This window comes from Leptosomus discolor, chromosome 1, assembly GCF_034619465.1.
Source record: "Leptosomus discolor isolate bLepDis1 chromosome 1, bLepDis1.hap2, whole genome shotgun sequence".
NCBI classification, from domain to species: domain Eukaryota; kingdom Metazoa; phylum Chordata; class Aves; order Leptosomiformes; family Leptosomidae; genus Leptosomus; species Leptosomus discolor.
In genome coordinates, this window is record NC_141391.1 from 52014738 (window position 1) to 52039380 (window position 24643).

A 24643-nucleotide genomic window follows, 5' to 3' on the forward strand; every position below is an offset into this window, starting at 1 on the left:
TATTATTTGTTTTCTATACACTTCTTTATTCTGGACACAGTAAAACTGGTCATTCAGGAAACAAGGTATTACCTACCCAAAGGACATCTGCTGCAGATGGTTTGTCTTTGGCAACCATACGGCATATGCATTTTGGCGAAAAGGTATGTGACATTTAATTTGCCAGCTACTGTGCAGTAGCCAGATATTTTTGAAGCAAACCTATAAATAATATGTTTTTCTACCCCTTTCTCTCTGTTTTTGTCTCTTTATTTTAAACCTAGTAATACCCTTTATGAAGAAATGTGTGCTGCAAAATTACAGAAGACAGAGCTCATACAAATTCAAACTTAAAAAATACAAAAAAAAAAAATTCTTCAGGAGTTTTTTGCTTCCAAATCCTGTTTCACAGAATTTGAAACACTGACCATTAATGTCTCAAATCGGATGACATAATTTCATGTAAGCAAAAAGGAAATTTTTCATTTAAGGTTATGTCAGAATATTTTGCTTTGCAAGGTGTCTCTTATTGTAACAGGCTGCATGCATGTAACAGGATCTAGAAACTCAGCTTGAGATGCATGTTGCAGTCATGTTGTGACTCCATACCAGGACATGACTTGGCTACTGTCATTCCTTTTAACACCTCCTCCATGAGACAGAAAATCACTTGTGATTGTAGCACTCTGCAATAGGTGTTCTGAGAGATGGCAAAATATTAGAAACCTAGTGTAGGAAACACTACTCCATGACACAGAGTTGCAGTGTAACCTTTCTGCTTTTTAAGGCGAATAGAGCTCATAAGCTTGAAATCACTATAGCAGCACTATGTTTGCACCTAAAATTGCTTGAGACAGTTAGGCATGAGCAATGATCCCATTTGTCTTTTCCTTTCTCTTTTAGTTGCATGGAATAATCCACTTACTTGTCCAGTACCATGTGTGAAAGAGGGCTTTAGTGAGAAAGTGTGCTTGTTTGACCAAATGTAAACTTTAGTATTATACAGCTGAGGTAGCTAGCCAAATTTGTCTTTGATGTTGATATTGACTCTTGAAGGCACTATACCTTTCCCAAAGCAGATATAGCTAAAATAAGTCAGATAATTCATGCCCTAAAATTGTTTTTTCCCTTTATTGATATGAAGATATTATGGTTCAGAAGTAAACCACACTGTTGACATGTTGACTTGAACCCCACTGAGGGTGATCTAATTGCTATTTCCTAATCAATTGCACTGAAACATCTTCTTTTAGTATAATTTAGTAATCAAGCACTTTTGAACAACTACATTTCATAAGAAGTTTTCTCAGGGTTTGTAAAACTGTAAGACACATTCCAGTCTAAGGAGGGTAAAAGTTAGAAGGGACACACCTGTAGTTACACAAAGAGAACAGCTGAGTGTGAAAACTGGTATTTTCTTTAAAGACCTTTCCTGAAGGAGAAAATGTTAATATTAAATTTGATTTTTAGTTGCAAATAGGGTTATTTTACAGATGGGTTTCTGGAGCAACTTAACACACCAAACAGAAACAGCAGTTTTATGTAAAACTCACATAAAATACTAACCCTTCTGGGAATATGTATTTTAAGTATGTTTTTTTTTTTTTTTTGTCTTTCATTCTTTTTATTTCCTTTTTTTCACTTTATGATCAAGACTGTGACCAGGTTTCTTTCCTGATTTTGTGGCTTTTCCTGTTGTGTGGATCCAGCATAATAGTAACACACCTCTTTAGTACAGGACACTTTTATCTAGGCACCATGAAAAGGGCTGATATCTTTCTGAATTTCTTTGTGTTTAGATACCTGGTTTTAGGATAATATGATTTCTTCTTCTTTTCAGGTATCTGCATGAAACAAACTATTTTTAAAACAGGCAAGACATGGAATTCAAACTTTAGAAACAGTTGGCATATCATTTATCAGGTTATGATTCTCTTATGCCAAACTTAAAAGGATAATCTTAGGTAACTTAGAGAGTAAAATATGCACGAGTGAATAAAACACATGAAAATCCAACTGTCACGGCATCTGTCAGCATCATTGCCAGCTAGATACAACTTGTTGTTTCCAAAGTTGTATATTCCTAAATCCTTCCAGGGTCTGCCTCAACTTACTTGTTCAGGAGAACTCGCTTTGACTGAAGGCAGCCACCTCCGTTCTTCTACTCAGCGGTCTCCTGCAAGTCACATATAATACAGAGTTTCACACTTGGGGTTTTCTTTGTCTGATATTCTGCTGGGGTTACAAAGCTCTTTCTGAGTTGCCCTGAACCTTCATTTAAAAAGCTTTTAGCATTCATGAATGCAATGTCTTTGTTGTTTATTGGATCTGATCCTTGTATAAATGTAGTTTGTCAGAAATACAGTCATAAGGCAGGACACAAAAAAACATGAATACTGAAGCTGAGGATTCTAGAGATAAAGTTTTGGGCAAAGTAATACGGTAAAGCCAAGAAAATAAACTAGTTATGTTATTGCAGCAGTGTCCATCATGACCTTAGGTGAATGTTGAAGGTACGATCTTACAGGTGATTTCTATAGAAGAAGCTTTCAAGAACACTGGAACTGACAAAGTCCGATTTTCTATGGCTTTTTGTCATGTGGTTGGATTCATTGGTATCTGGTGCAAATCCAGTTAAAAACTTGTTTTTCTACAGTTTAATTAAGTTTAAACGTTCACTGAAGTCTTACTGTATGAGGGCAGTATGTATGCTTTCCTTCTCATTTGGCTGGCTATTTTCAGAAACTTGAAGCACATCTTGGTGTCTGTCTCTGTGACATCTTGATTGTCTTGCTCTGTAAAACGTCTTGATCTTTCTAGCAGTTCTGATTGAGGTTAACCAGAGAGTTCAAAAGATACTGAGATGAAGCAAGGCAGACAGAGTGTTTTGTGCATCCAGCTAGGAACAGAATAATCACATAAGTTTAATTTCCTTAGGCTAAAAGAAATCACACTAAAATGATATTCACAATTCAAATATTCCACCATTGTAAGTTAACTTATGTAAGCATAAAACCAAGAAATCTAAATATTATAATTGTGCTGAAATGAGATAGGCTTTAAAATATGACAGATAAGTAGTTAGATACTGAAGCATCATTTCTGATGTTCAGCAAAGTACTAGTGAAAGTGTATGCTTACTGAAAGACAAGTAGAATTTTAAAGAAGAGATTTTAAAGGCCCCTAAATGTCTATGTATGTCTTTTACAGATCGGTAGCGTGAACCAAACACAGAACAAGCAGTGACTGAAACTTTTGTATATACTTCTTTTACAGACAAAGTAGAAATTAGAAATCAAAAGCATATGATGGAATCGTATTAAAGGTAGTAAGTATATAGAAGAATGCATAACATAATGGAATAAGAGTTGATTGAAATATGCATAAATTGTAGATATAGCTGAATTCTCTGTATTCGAGTTCCTGAACAGTTTAACCCACTATGTGATACCGGTACAGAATGATATGCTTGCTATTGATCATACTAACATAAGTAAAGAAATCTCCATGAAAAATTGTTCAACAAACCTGTGCTGCTAGGCAAGTCTGGGGAAGTAGCCAGCAGACCTTGGAAGGAGCTATCAACACTACTTACTCTCCATGGTTTTTTTAAGATTTTACAGTAAACATGATGTTACTCGGTATTCATAATTGTGTGACTGTGTGCCTAGACACATCAGATTTATTGATTCCTGCCTAAGCTACTAAATGTAGCTTAACAGTGACCACATCAATCTAAAATATAGTAACCTTAAATAGATATGGAAAGCATACATATTCACAAATAGTCTGGAATGTTAATAATCTTGGACTGTGCAAGAGAACAGCTACAATAGAAGAAAAACATCCAATAATTTACAAACAAAAAAAAAATTCTCAACTATCAGTTTTCATGAAAGCTTGATTTTGATCAGTTGTTGTTAAAGATGTTTTTTTAGTGCAAAATAGTTAATTCATATTGTCTGCCTTTTTCACTTACAGTACTTACACAGAGACAGCCTCGAGTCACATGGCTGGAACAAAACAATGGATTCTATCATAGCAGAGACTGAAGGAAAAGAATAAAGCCTTGCAGAAGCAAGCTGTTGTGGTCTTGGGTATCTTCCATAACTGAGTCTGAAGAGTAGGCAGAAAACTTTGACAAAGTAAACAAACGTCAGATTGTCAATGAAAGCATCGTTGCTCCTTCAGTAAGAAGATGGACCATGAACCTATTCTGAAAACCTCTTTTTCTGTTTTCTGGGGTTTTCTCACTTACCTTTAGTGATATATTCTTTATCTCCAGCCCCTCACTTCAGAAAACTGAAGAAGAAAAGCCACTCAGAAGTGAGAAATGCAATACACAGCTAATGTTTACCACTTGTCAGGAAAGTGGCGTGATGAAGCGAAGCTATCATCTTTATGCTCTCAAATCCTTTCAAACATTGTGCTTATTAGTCCTATGAGGCCACATATGCTGGTACATCTGGATGATCAGACAAGATCAGACCTTTCCTGCTCACCAGCCGCTGAAAGAAACATCTCAGTGAATGCAGATTTTAGACTTTTTCAGTGGGAAATTTCATTAAGTCATCTGGTTTGAAATGATTGAAATGATTGAGTGAGTACTCGGTTGCAATAGACAAGACCAGGACATTTTGTATTCTTTCCAAAAGAACAGAAAAATTCTACTTAATGATGAAAACAAAAGCTAATTCCCATAGGAAATTTAATTAATGTGAACTAGTTATTTTGAGGAATAAAAATTTTTACAAATTAACAACATTGAACTATATAGGTTTGTTTTCTGGGAGGAAAGTGAAGGTACATGAAAAAAATTAAATTTATGAGTCTGAAATTTTCAAAGTGAAATTCTGTATACTAAGGAGGTAAGTAGAAATTCTCTATTTTCCTTTCACAAAACTACGGAACATCTCAGGCTTGTTAAAATCCATTATGTGTTAATAAGTTGTTAAAATAAAATTTGCAATGAAAAGTTGATCTTTTTTCAATTTTTACCATTAAAAAAATGTAATTTTACATTGAAAAGCACAACCATAATGTTAGTTATTGATAACAAATATAAATAAAAATGTCTAAATTAAATAAATGCTTTTTTTAGATATGGTTATTGCTCTCTCCCAAAAGACTATATAATTATTTCTTGTAACAAATTGAAGTAGTATCAGCGCTCCATGTTAAGAGGTTTTAAATAACAAATCATTTTACCCAAAGGGTCTGGATAATTTCCACATAAAATTGGCCCTTAAAAAATGTCAGAACCATTTACAGTGATTAATGAAAAAAACACTTTTAGCACTCATAATACCTTACAATGCCAATTGCTTCAGCATGTTTCAATAAATCAATTATGCAAATGCCTGTCTTTTGGAATACAGAATATTACTGTTTCCGTTATCCACCAAAAGTACTAGGTAACTTAGAGATAATGGGCTGTTAAAAGAAAGGGAGAAAAAGAATAAATGAAAGAAAATATCACATGTTGGAATTTTTTTTAACTTCATGTTATTATGGAATAAAATTAAAAGTAGAGTGGAAGAATAACAGATATTTTCAAAGTGGAAGGATGAGTACTTTTCCATATATTTTGGATACAGCACAAGATAAAGTTTCCAATGTCATTATTTAAGTACTCAAATAATTGTTTTTAAGGGACTGAACCAAGACCATTTTCTAACAACTTGTTTTGAAAAGAAAACAAAAGTTGTAAAAATTATATTTTCTATTTACCTGAGAATTCACCACTACTCTTGTGCAAGGCTGTGCTCTTAATGGTACCCTTCCAAAACAATGCAAGTTTACAGAGTTATGTCTGAAGTATTCATGCTTTTTTAAGAAATTAGTGTTTATTTTATTTTCAGTTGATACAAAGTTTTTTGACTCATTGCTTGAAGCACCTGACTGTGGTCACTCTCAGAATCAGAATATCTCATTAGATGGGAGAGAGTTCTGAACTGTTATGAAGAGTTCATGTTTCTGTAATAACAGATCTCCAGGAATCTTTGTTACAGATCATTTTGTATGTTTTAGGCAAATTTTTCATCATAGGAAATCATAGGACAGATTTTTTTTTGTGACTGTCTGCCAGCTGCAGAATAGTTTGCTGCTTCACCTTCTCTTTGCTATTTCCATACAGATAACGTGTGCAGATTCTGTAGCCTAGATAATGGCAAACAACTCACTGGAATCTGTTTTGTCCATCATACAACAGCTCAAATGTTTGAGGATTTCACCATCAGATCCCATAAGACTTGTTACTACACAGCAGTGCATGCTCCTTCAGTCTTATCCCTGTATATTCATTTCAATGAGGCCAGTACACATTGTCTAGAGGTGGCCTCAAAGGGCCACTGCGCAGGGACCTGGTGGTCCTTTCCTGTCTTCCCAGATATGATCAAATGGACTGCCTACTTACTCCTGTTGGTCTCACACGAACAAACCTTGTGGTTTTGCTATGCATGGGATCCATAAAACTCTCTGCACAGGTGTTAATACAAATAATGAAGGACCTAGGACCCTGAAACACATTGTGATGCATATTAAAAGTCATGGAACCTACCTCTTGCCATAAATATAACAGCAGATGAGCACAAGATGCAGCTATCCCTTTTTTACAGAAAGGTGAAATGTTATTTATCCACTAACATATAGCTCACTGGGCTAGGATTGAAATTCTTCATGACTTTTCATTATAATCTAGGGTGATAAACTTGCTGAATCATAATACCTTCTAGGGTTTATTATCCAGGATCTCATAGCTAGTGGTCAGCAGATTTTGTTTTTTTCATTAGTTTGCTTCAGTTTAACATTATTTGTCATGTTGCTGAACATCTTATACCTGTGAACCCCACAGGCAGTTCTTGTATGCTTTATTTCTGGTAGTAAATAAAGAACAATCTAACGGATTTCAAGCAGTCTTCTTGTCTATCACATTATGTAGGATGAAAAAGTAGGGAGCATGATCAATTTTCATTGATTTCTATGATTTCGGTCAGGGTTTCACTAGTTCTTTTCCTGTCTATTAGTATGAGGGTTTGAAATGCTTTTCCTCAGCCAGACTCTTTTGCCAAGTTATGAAGTTATGTGAATTTACATCAATTTCTACACGTGTTTAAAATGTGCTAAATCGTAGTCTGCAATTAATTACCCTAACCATCAAGAAAATAAATATATTTATGCACACGCAAACCATATGCTGTCTTACACGTTTATGTCTGTGTGTGTGTATGCATAACTTTAAAAAGTTAAATACATCCTCACAGCAATCAGAAAATCTATCACCTATGTGAAAGCACTTTCCATTCAAGTAATACTAATTCGACATATTTGAAAATTATGGTAGACCCCTCAGAATGAAGAAACAGCTTACAGATAACAGTAGCTGTAAGAAACACTTTTTTTTTAATTTTTAAGATGCAGTGAAACTTATTCTCAAACTTTTCTCCACTGCAGTAAAAGCTAGAAATTTAATTTTATTCAAGGGAAAAACTTTATTAATTATATGGATTTTGATAAGGAGGCATTAAAAAAAAAAAAAAAAGAACTTACTTGTGATGAGATCTGGCAATGTTACTACTTCTGCCTGCAAAGAGAAGAGAGCAAATATTGTAACATGCATGATCCACTTTCAGACATAAAACAAAGAGAGGTTAATATCAGAATAAAATGTACTTGCAATCAATCTACTTATTCTTTAAATAAATAGTCTTACTCAGATATTTTGATGATCAATGCCATGAATTTCTCATAGTCCAAGATAACAGAGTAATATTGATCGTGGAGATTATTCCATTGGTTTGTATATGCTTACTATTTTTGCTGAACAATTCAGAGTACAACTTAGTTAAAGTAAGTACTTGTACGTCATTCTTTAAGTTGGATTTTTTCCTATGTAATTTTTTTTCATAGAAATCCATACTTTGTAAAATTTTGTTTGTCTGGTGCTGTGAAGCTGCAGCTAAGGGCCTGGAATACATGACTGGTAATTTGGGTTAAATTAAGCATGGCTCTAGAACATTTTCACACTTCTTTGTTGGGCAAATATGGTCATACTTGAAAAATTCTGCAGTTTATTGTAAATGAACTACTTGCACCTATTGCTTTGTCAAGCCGAGACATACATCTGGTGTCTTGTAGGGTCTTTCTTTTTCATGACTCGGTAGACTTTGGGACATCCTGTGTGAGGCTTTGCTGCTAGTCATCCTGTTGTGCCATTTCACTTCAAACTGGGGGCTTCTCACAGAACACAGAACATCTTCAGCAGAAATACATAGTGAAAACTTCAGAAGAGATATATACACAGTATGTCATAAACCAGTACAGCAATGTGGCCAGATTCATCTTGCCTCACTTAAGAAACAAATTTCTTTTACTTTCAGTGTGGAGAAAGAAATTTCTTAAAAGTAATTCAACCTGCTGAAGATCTGGAAACAAGGACAACTTTCTCTCTGGAAAACGAACACTTAATGTAATTCCCCGTGAAATGATATTACTGTATGCTGAGTAAAAGCTATGTCTTTTGTAAGCTCTTTAAAGTCTTAACTGGATTAACTTCAGGGAGAACATGTGTAGCTTGGAAATATTTCAGTTATGTCTGCTCCTATGTCTCCGTATTTAGGGGAAATCCTGAGTTCTTTTTATGTATACCTAGGCATTTCTTTCCATTGAGATGCTTATTTGCAAATGTTTGTATATTCATGTGACAACTCTCTGCTGCTACTTTTCTACCATATAATAAAACATTTTCTGTACAAATACAGCCAAGTCATTGAACAATAAAGCTAAATATCTTTGTAAGAATTGTAATATTGGTGTAACTGTATTTCGAATCAACTTGTGTAAAACAGCTGCCTACTAAATTTGGAAAGATAAAAAGATCCTCTACAAAGCTTGTTATGAAGAAGAGTTTATGTCTTACTCAGTGACTATTTAACAGAAAAGATTTGAAATATTAAGGTTTAGAAGAAATATTTTGAGAACTGAAACATCTCTGTGGACGGTATTAGAACTAAGTCATCTGAGGCAGGAATTCAACTCTTGTTTTTTTGGAACTGAAGGAATGTCTTAATATACATAGTGGATGAAAAACATAATACTTTACAAGTGTTCTGAGAATTCCTATTACAAGACCAATGGTAATTATCAGATTGCAAATTTATATGTTGAATAGCCAGCCAAAATATCCTACAAAGCCAATGAAATAGGATGATTGGACAAGGAATAATGATAGAACAAAGAGTAATGGTTTTAACTAAAAGAGGGTAGATTCAGGCTAGATATAAAGAAGAAATTTTTTACAATAAGCGTGGCAAAACACTGGAACAAGCTGTCCAGAGAGGTGGTAGAAGACCTATCTCTGGAAACATTCAAGGTCAGGATGGATGGGGTCTGAGCAACCTGATCTAGCTGAAGATGTCCCTGCTCACTGCAGGGGGGGGTTGGACTAGATAACCTTTAAAGGTGCCTTCCAATCCAAACTATTCTATGATTCTATGAAATAGTGATAGTATCTGATTTTTAATATATCTATCTTTGAAAAAACAATGTCACTTTTTCTTTCAGTAGTATAGAAGTATAAGAAATATAGAAGTATAGAAAATCGAAGATGTGAAAGGAAAGCAATATTCTGCTGCTTTTTTCTTCCAACTGAAACATGTCCATATGATTTTAAACCTTCAAGACCTCACCTTATAGCGAGGCCCAATAGTAATCAAACAATAGCTCTTGAGGAAGACAGCTACAGAGCAGCTCCAGTCTATTTCCAACTTAACACTTCAGCAACAGTGTCTTACTTAACACTTCTGCCAAACAGTGTCTTCAGTTACAAAGTTCACTAGAATTAAATTTAATATGAATGTACTTAAATTCATTTGAAAAGTAGTCAAAGCTATTTGCACTATACATTTTGTTGAGCATGAATGATTTCAAAATATGAATCTATCTCAATTTTACCTTCAGAAGACATTGTGTTATCAGGTTTTGTATTTGTGTTACTTTTTGAATTTGGTTTCACTGTGAAAGTGAAAGCCGCATGCAATCCTGAAATATCCAGTAGCATGATAACAGTATAAGAACGGAAAGAAATGTACAAGTCTTTCTTTTTGCTGCTTCTCATTCTTTTCAGGACTTAGTTATCACTGTGTGTAGTTTATATTTTCCAGTTTTTATAATTTGATAGTGAGATTAAAATAAGTAAGTATAAACTCAGCAAATCTGTCTATCATAATCTGTCTTTGAATAAATATTTCATATTCCTTTGTACCTTATCAGGTACAAAAATCAGTGCACTATTAGATAAAACACTTATATTTCTTCAGGAACAAAATACAGTAGTTACACCATTCTGAAATTTATGTAAATTAATAAACAATACAAAATTACACAATTTATGATTCATTCATTATCTCATTTTTACAATAGTCTTGGATACAATCCCATTTAAATATTCGTCTCCACAAGTGAAATGTGCGGTTTTATTATTAAAAATTTCAAACGTGTTTCCTCCCTGGTTGAGTTTACTGTTTCCATCTCATAATATATTTTGAGTTTCCTTTGCAGGAGTTTATTATTTAACCCTTCATTGAACAATCTGTTTCTTTTCAAAATTGTGGCAGATCAATAGATTTGGAAGAACAAATGTATTAAAATAAACCTCCCAATATTCTATGAGGCAGTCTCACACACACATTCTTATAACATCTGTGGCAAATACTGTGTATGATACATTGCTCTGGTATGCGGTTGAACCAATTGACTTAAAGTTAAGCATTAAGAAAGTCTTCCTTTTGTAGTTTTAGACTATTTTTTTTTCCTTAAATAGGCAGCTTTTCCCAAACATTCTTTCTCAAATTTTTTAGCTGAATGTCTGAGAACATGAGGATGCTCTTGTCTGTGTTATTGGGCCACATCAGTTTAACCCTGATTTGTTTGTTTAAGAAACAATTTTTCTCCCATGTTTACATTAGTAGAATGAACTGCTCTATGAATTACTTGGACATTAGCCAGACTGAGGGAGTTTTCTCCCAGATCCTTGTATCTGAGCAAGTTGGTTGTTAAGGTGTGATCACAGAAGATGATGCCTGCACCCTGCCCTGGGGGCATGCAATGTTTCACTAGAAAGGAATCCAACCAATCATAAAAGGCATTACTTGTGCTTTAGATCAAATAATCATTTTGAACATTTTCTACTCTGTTTCCCCTACAAATTAATCATCCTCTTTATAAGTGGAAATTGATACTACACCAAGAAAAAACTTTCCATAAACTGGTTAGAACATTTGATAGATTTTTTACAAGTGCACAGAGATTAATGACAAAGGTGCCTGCCAAGCTGAACTCTCCTTTAAAACAAGATTATAGTACTTTAAGTTTTAAAGAAACACGGATTTTTTTTATTTTTTTTTTTAATCTTCAATGTGTAAAATAGTACCGGTCTGTTTCTTCTAACTCTCCAGGGACTTTTTTTTCCTCACAAAACATTCTTCACAGAATTACAAATAAATAGGCCACCGTGGATCCCGATTAATTACAGGGAAAAAGTATTCACATGTCTATAGTTATGACTTGACTAAACTTTTGATAAGAATCAAATAACTTTTTTTTTTTTTTTTGCATAATAATATGGAACTTTAATGAAGCAAGGCTGAGGTCACAGAAATGAAGCTTTCAAACACCTTTCTTTAAGCCTTCACAGTGGAATGCAGAATAATCCTCACTGTTAATTTCCTATACCATAAACGATTTGGGCATTTATCTATCCTTAGTACTTATATAATGAACAAAAGCAAACTGAACAGCAAAGCTATTACGGAATTTTGCATGCTGCAAACTCCAAACAGACAAAGGCATCAAAGTCATGCTGAAGGCAATAAGCAACCTGTAAAACAATCAAATTTCAGGCCAATTCTCATGCTTATTGGCTTTCCCATAGAACTAATTATATTTAAACAATACCTTGTTTAAATATTTGTAATTTGGCAATTGCTACTTACAACATGCTCTTCCTACATACTATAAAAAAAGACTAAACAATTCTTCCAGTATTGTATATTTTTCTGCAAAAAACAGGTGCCCAGAACTTAAGTTCCTTGTTACATCCAGTCTTTGTGTGTTTTAACTTCTCTTCTATCAGACAGGTGATTATAACTGGTGATGAGGCGATGAGAAATAAATAAATTTTGTTAAACAGAGGTATTAACACAGTGGGACAAGGGAAATAGCTAACTTTGCTCAATTCTGATTTTGATTGTCCTTTAATGTTAGAACACAAACAGTAAGTTACAAAAAAAAAAAAAAGGGAAATTTATGTCACTCTTTCTACATGAAAGGTTTTCTTAATGCATAACTTCATTTTCAGTGTAAACACATGAAAATCTTTTTTAGTGTGACACAGTAGCTCTTTTAGCTGCTTTCTGCAAAATCAGGCTCCCATGCTGTGTTTCAGCTTTTGGCACTACTGCAATGCAGATTTAAACAAAGAATACATGCAGAGTCAGGGTTAGAAAAGTGGAAAAAAGAAAAAAAAAAAAGTATAAAAGAGGTGATCCCAGAACTACTTGAAAGTATTGCTGCTTTTGCTCAGAGAAAAACCCCTAACATCTAATCGAATTAATTGTAGAGGGGAGTAACAGTTTCCTATTCACAAGCAATAAGAGTTCAGAAGAACATTTTATGAGATTTAAACTCAGAATACTCTGCCTCTCACTGTGGGTGACTTAACTGGCAAGTACTCTTTTCCTGTAATATTTGTTACTTACCAGAAGTGGAAATGTCTGTTGTTTTAAATTTTTATTGCTCTCCCCAGTCTCATAAGGTACTAAGTCTGAGACAGACATACTAGAAAAAAAAACGGAATGCAATCTTTGCATCACTTTCTCTCAACTCAACTTGCAGAGGTCCTTATGTAGGCTTCGTTGCTATCCCCTCCAGAGTAGTGAGTTCACTGTAAACAGAAGGACAGAATGATAATTCATATTCTGTCCCAAACCCTCATCCTTGAACATTTGGTATTTCCCACTGTAGCTTGCCTGGTTTTTTTGTCTTCTTCTGTGAAAATATCTGAATAGTTTCCAGGTGAGTGGTGTTGCAGGTAGAAGTGTTGAGGAGAATGCATGCAACTATCCCACAACTGTTATAATTATGCCAGTACTGCACACAGATTGGCCTCCAGGACCTCGGAGTGTAAATTCATTCCTAGCTTGATTTTATCTTGGAGTATAGTATTTTGCACATACACAGGAATACTACCGTAATTCATAGTAGGCCTACAGTTCATGTGCCAACAAACTCAGTTTGCTTCTGTTATTCTAGTCTTTAGTAATTTGTGGGCAGAATACTTCCTGTTCTGCTCTTCCCATCCAGTTTTGTGTGCAAACCTGTTAGACTATGTATAGGTGTCATCTCAGAATCTGTTATAGTTATTATTCAGAGCAGATTTTATGCACTGGCTTGGTGGGGTTTGCTCAGGAAATTTGGAAATAATGAGCACAGCAGCTACTGTCATATAGCTAACTTCCTTATATGCTGATATGCTCTTACATTACTTGGAAAAATCAACAAGGACTGCAGTATGTGATCATCCTTATATGTCAAAAGTAAGATTTCCTAAATTAATCCAAGTCTCAAAAAGCAAATTATAAACAATTGGTCTAAATATAGTATTTTTAAATTAATATTAAGAATGTTTTGGAGTGAATAAATGGAAGGGTGACCTCAGAATTTCATGCTCAACTCTTCATAGGTATATATCCTTCTACTACTACTACTATTAACTTTATGAGCAGCACGTACTTTCCGTTGATTACATAAGGAGTTTGTCATATACTTACAAGCATCAAAGATCTGTATTTAAACATTGGTCCTAGTTTGTAGTACTGTAATGTGCCCCTTAGCAACTGAAATTTTTCATGTATGGTCCGTTCAGTTTCTTGCATAAATTAGCAGGCAAAAATGTATCTGTGTTTTGTTCTAAACCTTGTGGTTCTAAATTATCCCTACACAAAAAGTAAAATAGACGCATGACTAAAACATTGGATTTTAAGAAAAAAGGAATCACAGAATTTAAGGAGAAGTGAGATGAGGTCTGTAGGTGGGAATTGGACTCTATATATCAGAACATTGCTACTTCTAATTTTTAAGCATCTATTAAGCTAACACAATCCACAGACTTGAATTAGATAGAAAATTGTGTATAGACAGATACGTTGGATTGAAAGAATGATCATGCTGACCAAGGAGACATGTAAGTTTGACAAGTGGAAAAGCAAGTGTATTTCAACAATCAAATGTTAATGAACTTCACTTTTTTTTACCATTCAGGTAGCCTTCTAACAGGAAATAGTCCTGGTATCAGCTCCTTTGGCTATGTTATTTTAAGTAGGATCTCTCTTTCCATGGGCTATTAGACTAGATAATCAAGTCTACCAAGCCATTGACAAAGTAGCACTATCAAGACGTGTTTAAGAACTTTATATCCTCATTCCTGTTTTATTCAACAGTTTCCTGATTAAACTGGTTCTTTAAGAGGTAGTCACTTTCCAAAAGCAGAGGTAGTACATTTCCAGTGTGTAGCTGAATGTTAAAGCCAGCAAGTTGTTGTCAGAAAGAAGAATTACCTCTGCCTTCACTTACTGCTGTGTAGTACTACCCTCATGAGTTCAGCAATCACTGACAGTACTCAGCAGGTAGTGCCTTACATATATTTTTAAAAAATCAGAAATATTAGCAATATCCTTTGTTCATGAACTGTAAACTAATGTTTATGCTTAACAGTCAGTATTGTTATGATTAAGGGAGTTCTGTTTCCATCCAGAGGCAAGACTACGGACTAGATCCATTAAATAGGATGTAGCAAGATATGAAGTTTGTTCTCTACCTTCCAAAGTATTTTTGTTTGGTTTTTACGTGTCTGGCAGAAGATTATAAACAGTCTAACAGGGAGGAACCAGAACCCTGATATGCCTTTTCCTCTGCCAACTTCTCTGGTCATTAGATTGATGTAGTGGGAACCACATCAAGCAATGTCTCTGCAGAGACATCAGAGAATCCATGGAGGAGCCAAGGATAGGAGGCACATCAGCTTTTCAGCCTGCTGAAAGGGTAAGGTGTTGCTTGTGCTTTGCATTGAATTCCTCCATTATATTAACAAGGCTTTGCATTAAGCAGCCTTTCACAGGCTGAGGTATTACATTTCATAGCTGCAAGGACACACCGCTAATGAATCCTAATTCACAATAGAACTTGGATAAGATGTTTATTTGCCTTCTAAGGTGCCAGTACCTCTGGGCATGTAGTGTAGCAAAACTGCAGACACCCAAGTATATAGAGAATGCAGGTGTTCTGTTGGTTGTCCAAGCAGTCTGGTGTTTGTTTTTCATCACTCTTACTCTTGGCCACCTATGTAGAATTTTGATTCTTAGTCCCTTATTCATGTCCCTCAATTTGTGATGTGTAAAATGTAAATCAATAAGCTATTCTGATCCCTCAGGAATTTAGTGAATAGATATAGATATAGATATATAGTTATATATGGTTTTTTGCTAGTAGTTAACACCACATGTTAAGTCGGCAGCTTGGTAGATGTGAATTATGTTTAGCTTTGAATTTTGTGACAACCATGCAGTTCTGAAATTCTTTGCAATTTATCAATATATTTGGCTAGCAATAGGAAAAGATTCAGCAGAAATCTGCTTTTAATTATTTTTCAATTCCTGCTTGTTGGATTGTAATTGCAGATATGTACCAGATGTGTAGTATATATCTAAGATTCTTTATCTTATGTACTGCAGGTAAAAATATTTTTTACCTTCAAATATGGAAATTAAATTGTAATCAAAAAGTTAGGGAAAAAAAAAAAAAAAGAACTTTGCCTGAAATTTAGCTGACCTTGACCTTTTGTGTGCATTTTTCTCACAAAACTCTATTGCTTTTGCTGGGCAGATATTATGTACCTGTGACTGAACATAATTGACAGTTCTGGGTTATATACAGACAGAATTCTCAGCTAAAGTCTTCCTGTAAAACTGGTAATGATACATAAAACTGAAAAAGCTGACTGTGATTCCTAGACCCCATGGTGAGTTTGCAAGGCTGGTGCTTAATGATAAAAGATTTTGTTCTTAAACTGAAAAAACATTAGAAATGCAACACAGAGAATCCTAAGATGACATGTTTAGCCACTTTTCAGGAACAATTGGAACCTAGTTTCTCTGAAAATTTAATCTTCATTCTTATCATGTACAGCCTCTCTGTTTTTTTTGTTTAAATAAAGCAACCTGCCATAGGTATAGCTGTTTTCATAGTACTTGTAAGTAGCTCTCTCCGCACTTTCACTGATGATAATTTCATTCTCTAAAACTATTCTGTTTTCTGATTAAGCTTCATTTTACAGAGCAGTCTCTAATTATTTTGTCTTTACCTCACTTTCCTTTAAGCTATTCAAGCTACTTTTCTTGTCTATCATTCTTAGGCAGTACATTGATCTTGACTGAAACTATTTCAAGCTGTTCTCCATTGAGGTCATGTAATGAGTCACTTCTAGAAAGTAACTCTTTAGTCAGATCCTTTTGAAGAATTATTTCTAGCCTCTGTGAGAGCTGATATTGCTTAATGGATCTGCAGTGCAATAAAGACAGGATTACAACCTGACAGGCTGGAATGATGTCACTCCCATTTTCACCAAGCAGAAGCAGAGTATTGTCCTACTGGCAGCAGACCTAATATCCCCAGAAGGGTCAGCTTCTTGTGGAATGTTTCCTTAGGATGAAGTAGCACATTTTCCTCTACAAAATAGATAGGGCTCTCTTAAATGTTGATATTTCTAAAGGAATACTTTAACAGGAGAGTCAATGATGCTGATGTTCTGCCTGTGTAATCTTTGCCAGTTTTTCTAGGCCTTCTTGGACAGTTTGGTGCATCTGGTGGAGGTCCCTTTGCCTTTGTCAGCACTGGGGGAGCACAGGCACTTTCCTTGTTGGCCTGCAGCATCAGACTCTTTGTTTATCCTCCCTGACGCTGTCAGTCTTGCATTCTTTGCAGGGCAGTCCAGTTCCAGCAAGGGAAATAATGAATGTGTGTTTCTTCTCCTTATTCTTTTCTCCAGTCTAGCCTACTCTATAGAGTGTTAATGAAGGCAAGCTCTGGGAGGTGGGAACAGAAAGATGCAATACCCCAAGGGATTGGAAAACTTACACAAAGTCTCCAGCTCCCTAAGTGCTCTAATCACTAGGGCCATTCAGACTGTAGCTTTCTATCACTGGGCTTGAAGTTGATGTTAAAGCCCAAATCAAGTGAGATTTCAGCCAGTGCATCTCCTAAACGACCCAGTCACTCCTTGCATGCTAAAGGAACTCTTCTGAAACTGCTCTTAGTTGCCTCATTTTTGAAGCCTGCTGGTGTTCATTCTTAAAACCAGAGGTTTAGATTTCTGATGTTCCAATAATGAGTGACAATGCCCACAGGATTTCTCCTTCAATATTTTGAGTGATGATGCCTAAAAATTTTCTCTAAGTCTAACCTCTAGCATGTCAGCTACAATGGCTTAACTTGATTCTTGCCTTAGATCACATGAGAAAACAAATCTTAATCCATTTCATGTTCATCTACCACCCAACAGTCCACATGGTTTGGTGCAATTTAAAAGAGGTCTATATCAGCAGTAGCTGATGTTGGAGCATAGAATTTCTGTTCGGAAGTAGATTTGTGCGAAGAATTTATAGATATTTTATATTAGCTAAAACAAAGTCACCTATCCATGTGTTTAACATGTGTGACTGGTTATTGGGAGCCACACTGTCACAGGTGTGGAATATCACTGAGTTTTTGGATGATGCACTTCTAGTTGCCAACTGGAAGGGATTGAGAGGGGACTGATGGTGGATCTCTTAGAAAAGGTACTGCTAACAATTGGTACCTGCATACTCTGGTACTGCTCTACAATGAATACAAGCAAAAGAATGAAGGTGAAAAAACAAGCAATAGAAAATGTGCTGATGCTAGTTTCAGAGAGGCAATTCATATGTGAAAATGATTTTTCACAGCAGCTGAGTAACTGAGTACGTCTACTGTGCCAGAGTTAAAGAGTGTGTTTCTGTGTCAGACTGAACTGTGGGTTTTGCTGGAGGGAGAGGATTTTGTGTATAAGAATTGCTATTAGAGCAGTCAGGGGTGAAAAAAAAAAAAAAAGAATAAAAAAAAAAAGCTAGTAAATACACTGTATTTCTCAGCAAAGTGTTGCCATCTACTTGCTCTCTGCATCAATTCCATCTTGCCATCTGTCACTGCCTCTGACAGGTCCTACTGATCGCTGAGCCATGCTCTAACACTATTATTAAGTCCTCAGCAGGTATAGAACCTTTTGGTTTTTTAAGATAATGTGAATTTTTAGTATTGTTGTACTTTGTCATTCTACTTACCTTCTGATGATCACTTCAGGCATGTTCTCTGAAGTTAAGGGATTCTCAGATTGGTACGGGTTTGTAGGGCAGTGACTGATATTAGTAAGGATGTGAAGCCGACTGACAAATTGTTAAAGAACCCAAACAGGGAAAGCCAAAACCCAGGGAAGAACTCCTGTGGGAGGAGAGGGAGGGGGTTTTAAAGGCACAATATTGTGATTATTTGCCTTTTTTTTTTTTATATTAAGGTTTTTACTCCAAGAAGACTTGAAAAGGGAAATACCTGGGTTTACTTTGGGTTTCTTAGAAGCCTTTCTCCCAAAAAGAGTGCCTGCTGGAATATGGAATTACTGACTACATCCCTGTCTTTGAAAATATGGTCAGGCATCAGTGGTAAGGATGTGAATGGCTCTATGACACCTCATGTTTTATTTTTAACATAACTTGTTATTGATTTCTTTCATGTAGAAGTGACACAAAATTTTCAGAAAACCGTTTCTCTTTTTCTTTAAATGTGCCTTTATTAGATCTGGAATTATTTTTTTTTATTTATTTGTGTATTTGCTTTCTTTTAAGTATTTTCTTTTGCAGGTTCAAATGACTATAAATGAATATAATGTTATGTCTGCATGTTGCAATCAAAACTGTTATCATCATTTCTCTATGAAGGGAACTGTGCACTGTAGGAAGTCTGGATAGCTAATACACAATCACCAGCTTAAAAAAATGTTGCAGTCATGTGAAACAGAAAAATAATTACTTTACACAGGCTCATGAATCTCATAACTATTTTCAGATAGTAATTTTAGCCTTTTAATGTCACACAAGGTATTAGACATTGTCTGTTTATAACACACACACACAAAAAAAAACATGAAAAAAAGGTGAAATTTCTGATCATATCTTCTCCAGTTTCAGTAATCCCTTATCCAGACTAATGTTGTACATTTGGAAGCTGTTAGAGTAAAGCTTAATGCAGCTTGTGAATTAGACAAGCAGACTAATGAAAATGTGATTGAAATTTGCATGATCAGTAGGGGGGACTCATGATATGGTATCAAAAATACTAACTGAACTTACGGAAGTTCAGAATTTCTAGATTAAAACAAAGATTTCTTTTAAAATAATATAATGAAGTAGAACAGTAGTGTTTTAGAGTGGCAATGCTGTTTATCGCCTCCTGTCTGACTCTGGATATTAAACTGATCTTTGAGACACACAAATGCCTTCCATGCTCTGTATTATGCTCCTCTTTATCTCTTTCTTATGCTACGTGATGCAGTAGTAAAATTGGATTCTCAGCTGGTGTAAATTAGGAGAGCTCCTTGAGCCAATAGATCTTTTCAATGTCTGGACTGAACAGAGAAGAAGAATCCTTTTTTCAAAGATCAACTGTTTCTTAATTGTAAGTAGTACCACAAGTTTATTAAAGACACTTGTTATGGGACATGAATTATCAGTTTAACAGGGATTGGTGCCAAGGTGCCTTATCAGTTTGTGCTTATTCATCTAACTTTGTTCCACTTGACTGTGCCTCAGGTACTCAAAGTAAACCTTGCTTATAAATTTTAATATCTCACAGTATTTCTGAATTACTAAGTATTATTGTACTTTCATTATTGTTATTGTCCCTTAGGTAAATTATACATACCTGACTTATTTTAATTTTTCCTGCAATTTTTCACCATTTCCCCGTTTTTGTAGTTGACCAGCTCTTCCCAAATGCTTTTAGAATTAAAATTCAGATGTTACAGTTTTCTGATTATGAGGTAAAAAAAAAATGAATACTCCAAATGTGATCACTTTAGAGATTTGTAATGAAGGCTGTATCTTTCCTGTGTTACAATAAACTTCTCATGTGGATAAAACCCAAAAACTTTTTGTGCTTTCCTGTCATAAAAATACTGCTAATAATTTATGTCTGTTTTGTTGTAAAAGGCACTCTAAGGAAGATCTATCACTGAAAGAACATGGCTGCAGAAAAGAAATAGCACTGTGATCACAGCCAGAAATTCTTCAATTAGCTGCCTAGACTGTGCTGTCACTCTTACTAAACAAATGAGAAGTTGAATGGGAAAACAGGAAAGAGGGAACATAATTAGTATAATTTTTTTTTTGTTATTTTATTTTATTATTTTCAGTAATATTTTGGAGTGGTACAGTTGTTTTATAGTTTGCACTGGAAATAGTATGGTGTCTGAGAGTCGTACTATTTGTACAAGGTGCTGTTTGTACCTTATCAGTAGATGCGTTATAGTAGAATTGCTTTTTAGTCAATACACCATACATACACAACATCTGCAACATCTTTTCTGTTTTGCAACATACTTTGACAACATACTTTTGACTAAAGTGCCTTATCCACTTTATTGCTTTTTGTATAAATTGGTGGAACAAAACCATATACTAGAGGTCACCAGAACCATGACCTTTGACATGCACTTCCATTTTTTCTCTTCTCTGCTTCATCTCACATGACAGGCAGTAAATAGTTTAAACAGGGAGTAGCTTTAAAGGTCGGTGTTCTGCAAGTGCCCAAGGCAGGACTAGAAAGTCTCTCACACTTTTGGGTTATCAACTTGTCATAAATTCTCCGGTACCACTCTCTGCTTTAACAGAATCTATTTATGTAAACAAATCTGAGATAACTGATTTGTGATTAAGGTTGACTTCACAAAGTCAGAGGCTTCTTTAGTTACTGATTGTATTCTATTTGCACACTATTAAATCCAAAGTTTAGCTGCTGGCTGCTGGTCCTCTTTTTTTTTTTTACTGAACAGTAAATCAGAAAATGAATGTTAGTTTAATGAAAACATTAACACCTCAATGGTGTATGAAAGATTCTGACCTATGATGTGACCTCCTAATACCAAAAAAGAGGTGTAACATAGAATAAGGATCAGTCTACACTTGTAAGAGAAGCTGCAGGAAGACAATGTATTGAAAATGATGGCCCTTCTTCTAACCCTTCTGGTAAGTTTCCTGAAGATATAATATATGTAGATACAACCTGGAGCAACCTAAATGTCACCCCAAATGGTACTAAGCTGTCATTTCGAGCACAGTGGAAATGTAACAGTAGCTGAAGCTTACATTGTCCTGTTCTTTGTGAAGTAAAAGCATCCAGAATATCTGAGTAATAACCTATGAAACAAAACTTTGAAGAAATACATCACAGCTTATGGTTCAAATATGTTCTACTCTTCTTTTGTGACACATCCTTTTTTTTTTTTTTTTTCCTAGCTGAAAATCCACAGATTACTAAATTTTGCTGGTTTTCTTTTCTGCAACACAACAAATCAAAATTATACACTGCTTCTTCATCATAAAATCAGTCTTCAGAAATATTTCAGCTTCTTTTCAACAGTATTTCCAAATCTAAATCCAGTCCAAAGATGTTTGGATCAAACCATATTCTTAACAGCTCTATCTCATTATCTGTCTCTGGCTTACTGTTTGGGCAAAGTGCCCATGGCAGACCCAGCATAGTCAATAATGATTCAAGCTTTTTAGTTTCTGTCATCTGGATTAGCTCCCTTGTTAACATCTACTCTGAGTTAATTTTTAAAACAAATCTGAATGTGAGCCTACTCATTACAATCTTCTAGGTTTTTTTGTTTCACTGTCTTGAAAGTTCCTTATCTGACTTGTCTGAGTATCCTAGATAACAATGGTCCTTTCTTACTTTTCTAGGTTCAGTTGTTTTCTTAGTTGCAAAGAGTAAATCTAAAACTCTCTTACATTAAAAAAAAAAAAAAAGACAGTGACTGTATTTTTTTTTTCTAGTGTATTCATTTATCAATTTAAAATTTTACAATTTTTTCCATGTCTAAGTCTAGAGGATGGACAGTGTTCCTTGTGTCATTAGTTATCAATATTTTATATCTTCATTAGGATTACTTTCTGAGATACACTTTTTCCATCTGGTATTATCGGCATTCTTCTCTCTGAGATGTATGACTTCGCTTTAGACCCCAGTAAAATGAATCTTTTCTGATCATGCATATTTTGCTGTGAAAAGCAGACTTTTTAATCTTACTAACCTATTTCTCTAACGTAACTTTCACAACTGTCATCTGCAAATTTCACCAGTGATTGTTTTTGTTATGAATCAATGATAAAAAGGTTAAACTTTGAACACAAGGAACTGTATAATATGTGACATCACTTACTGAAAGAAGATAGTATGTTAAATATGTGTGTCTATATAAAGGCTGATGCATAATGCATCCTGCATATATGCTGTGATAAACTTATTCATCTAGTATCAGATCACTAATCTAAATAATCCTCTTTTACTTAAATTTCTACTTCTAAATATTTGAATAAATGTATCATTCAAGTGCTTCTACCAAAGTTAAGTCTCAGTAAAAAGAAACACTGAAGATAGAGAAAACCAAGTCTTATATGAGCTCTGCCATTATTTTGGGGTCAGTGTCAGAACTTTAATGGCCTAACTAACCTCATTTATGAGTTTTTAACAACCTAATTCACCCTATTCATAGTTTTCAGATATTGGCACCATACTGGTTTTCTCCCAGGCAACTGCAATTTCATTGTTTCCAGGCTCTTATAAAAATTGACCTTTATCTTCCAAAGCTTCCAGCAGCTAGCTCTTTTAAAATTGTCTAGAGCACATTACCTAGATCTGATAACATTAAGATTCTAACACTAATAGATGCCTTTTATTGGCCTCTTAGTTATGATGAAGTGGGAAAATTTTCGTCATGTGATATGAAGGTCACCTGGCTTTTCCTTGTAAGCAACCAACAAGATATTCATATTTTATATATGTGGATATATAATGTGGATATATATGTGGATACATAAAAATAGTATATATTTACAATTAAATGTACATCCTGATATTTTTACCAATCTCTTTGCTACTCTTCAGTTCTTTTTGTGCTTCCTCCCTACATTTTCATTACCCATATTAATTTTCTCAAATTATTTCTAGACGTGAATCAAAATTATATTTTTTTTCAATTTGTTGTGTGCATTTGTAAGTGTATGTGTATGTGCATGCATGTGTATGTGTGCCATTTTATACATGTACATGTATACATATTTTTATATATATATGTACACTTAATGTTACCACAACTGCAATAGTATCCTAGCTAATCAGTTCCTCAAAATGTCTGTAGTAGTAGCTAAGATGTGCTTAAACAGAGACAGTCCCCTGGCATCATTTTAGTTATGAGTACATTATGACGTTCATCTTTTCTTTGATCAGTGCTTCTGATCTCGAGATGCTCAAGATATATATCTTTCTGGTTCTGAATGCACTTTTTAATTTAAAACATTGTTTTGTGTCTGTATCTGATCTTTCAAATCTCTGTTAGTGTTAGTAGCGCAAGAGTGGAAGATCTCAAAAATTAAAATTTTATTACATATTATGAAGGGTTAAAGAGTCTGGTCTTATCACTCTCTTGCATAACTTTATGGCTTGTGAGGTACACTTCATACTTTTTCTTAGGCTGCTAATCTGTAAACAGCAAGATCATTTTTCAGTTGTCAATGACTCAGAAAAAGTTAATGTATTTTTCATATATATTATAATTTTCCATTGTTCATGTCATCTTCCTAATAGTTTGTAATCTTCTTTTCATTAATATTTGAGCCACATCAATCTTTCTGCACAATTTGAGTAATACTGCTAGGACATTTATTCTCATAAACCTAAGGACTGTAGTGTATAAGCAACTAAATTTTTTCTTTTCTTCCTTGCTTACTCTTGTGCTTTTATTTCTTTAGTTCTAAATGCATGGTCATTTGTTCCTTCCTTCTTCCATTCTCCTTTATTGTTGAGGAATTCTTCTGTATGAATGAATATTCAGCTGACAGACATGTCAGAGCTGCAAGAGGATAAAACATGACTGATCTAGAAGTTTTCGGTGAACTTAGCAATTACATTCTAGTAAGCATGTGAGAGTATATATCACATGAACAGAAAAAAGCTCCCTTATAAGGGAAGGCCTACTCTCCCTGAATGTGTGCTTGCTAGGAAATATGGTGGCACTAGAACAAGAATTACTAACCTCTGCTATCTCCTCTCCAGGAAAACAAGCACCGCAGGTCATATCAGAAGTTTGCCACATGGGCTGAGGCTGCCTGTGTGAACAAGGAGGCATGAGGGAGCTCTGACCAGCATTGGATTGAGTTGGCTGAAGAGAAGAGGGGCCCAAATGCACCAAAATGGTCTGTGAGGGCTTGGTCGGGGGGTGCGGGTGCAACCGCCTGCTGGATATTCAGCCAGCAACCCCCAG

General features: G+C 34.9%; 1 pseudogene; it reads left to right on the top strand.

The window, feature by feature from the left end:
* LOC104349789 (uncharacterized) overlaps positions 1 to 1831 on the top strand; it is a 36344-nt pseudogene extending 34513 nt beyond the window's left edge.
* Positions 1832 to 24643: the final 22812 nt, after the last annotated feature.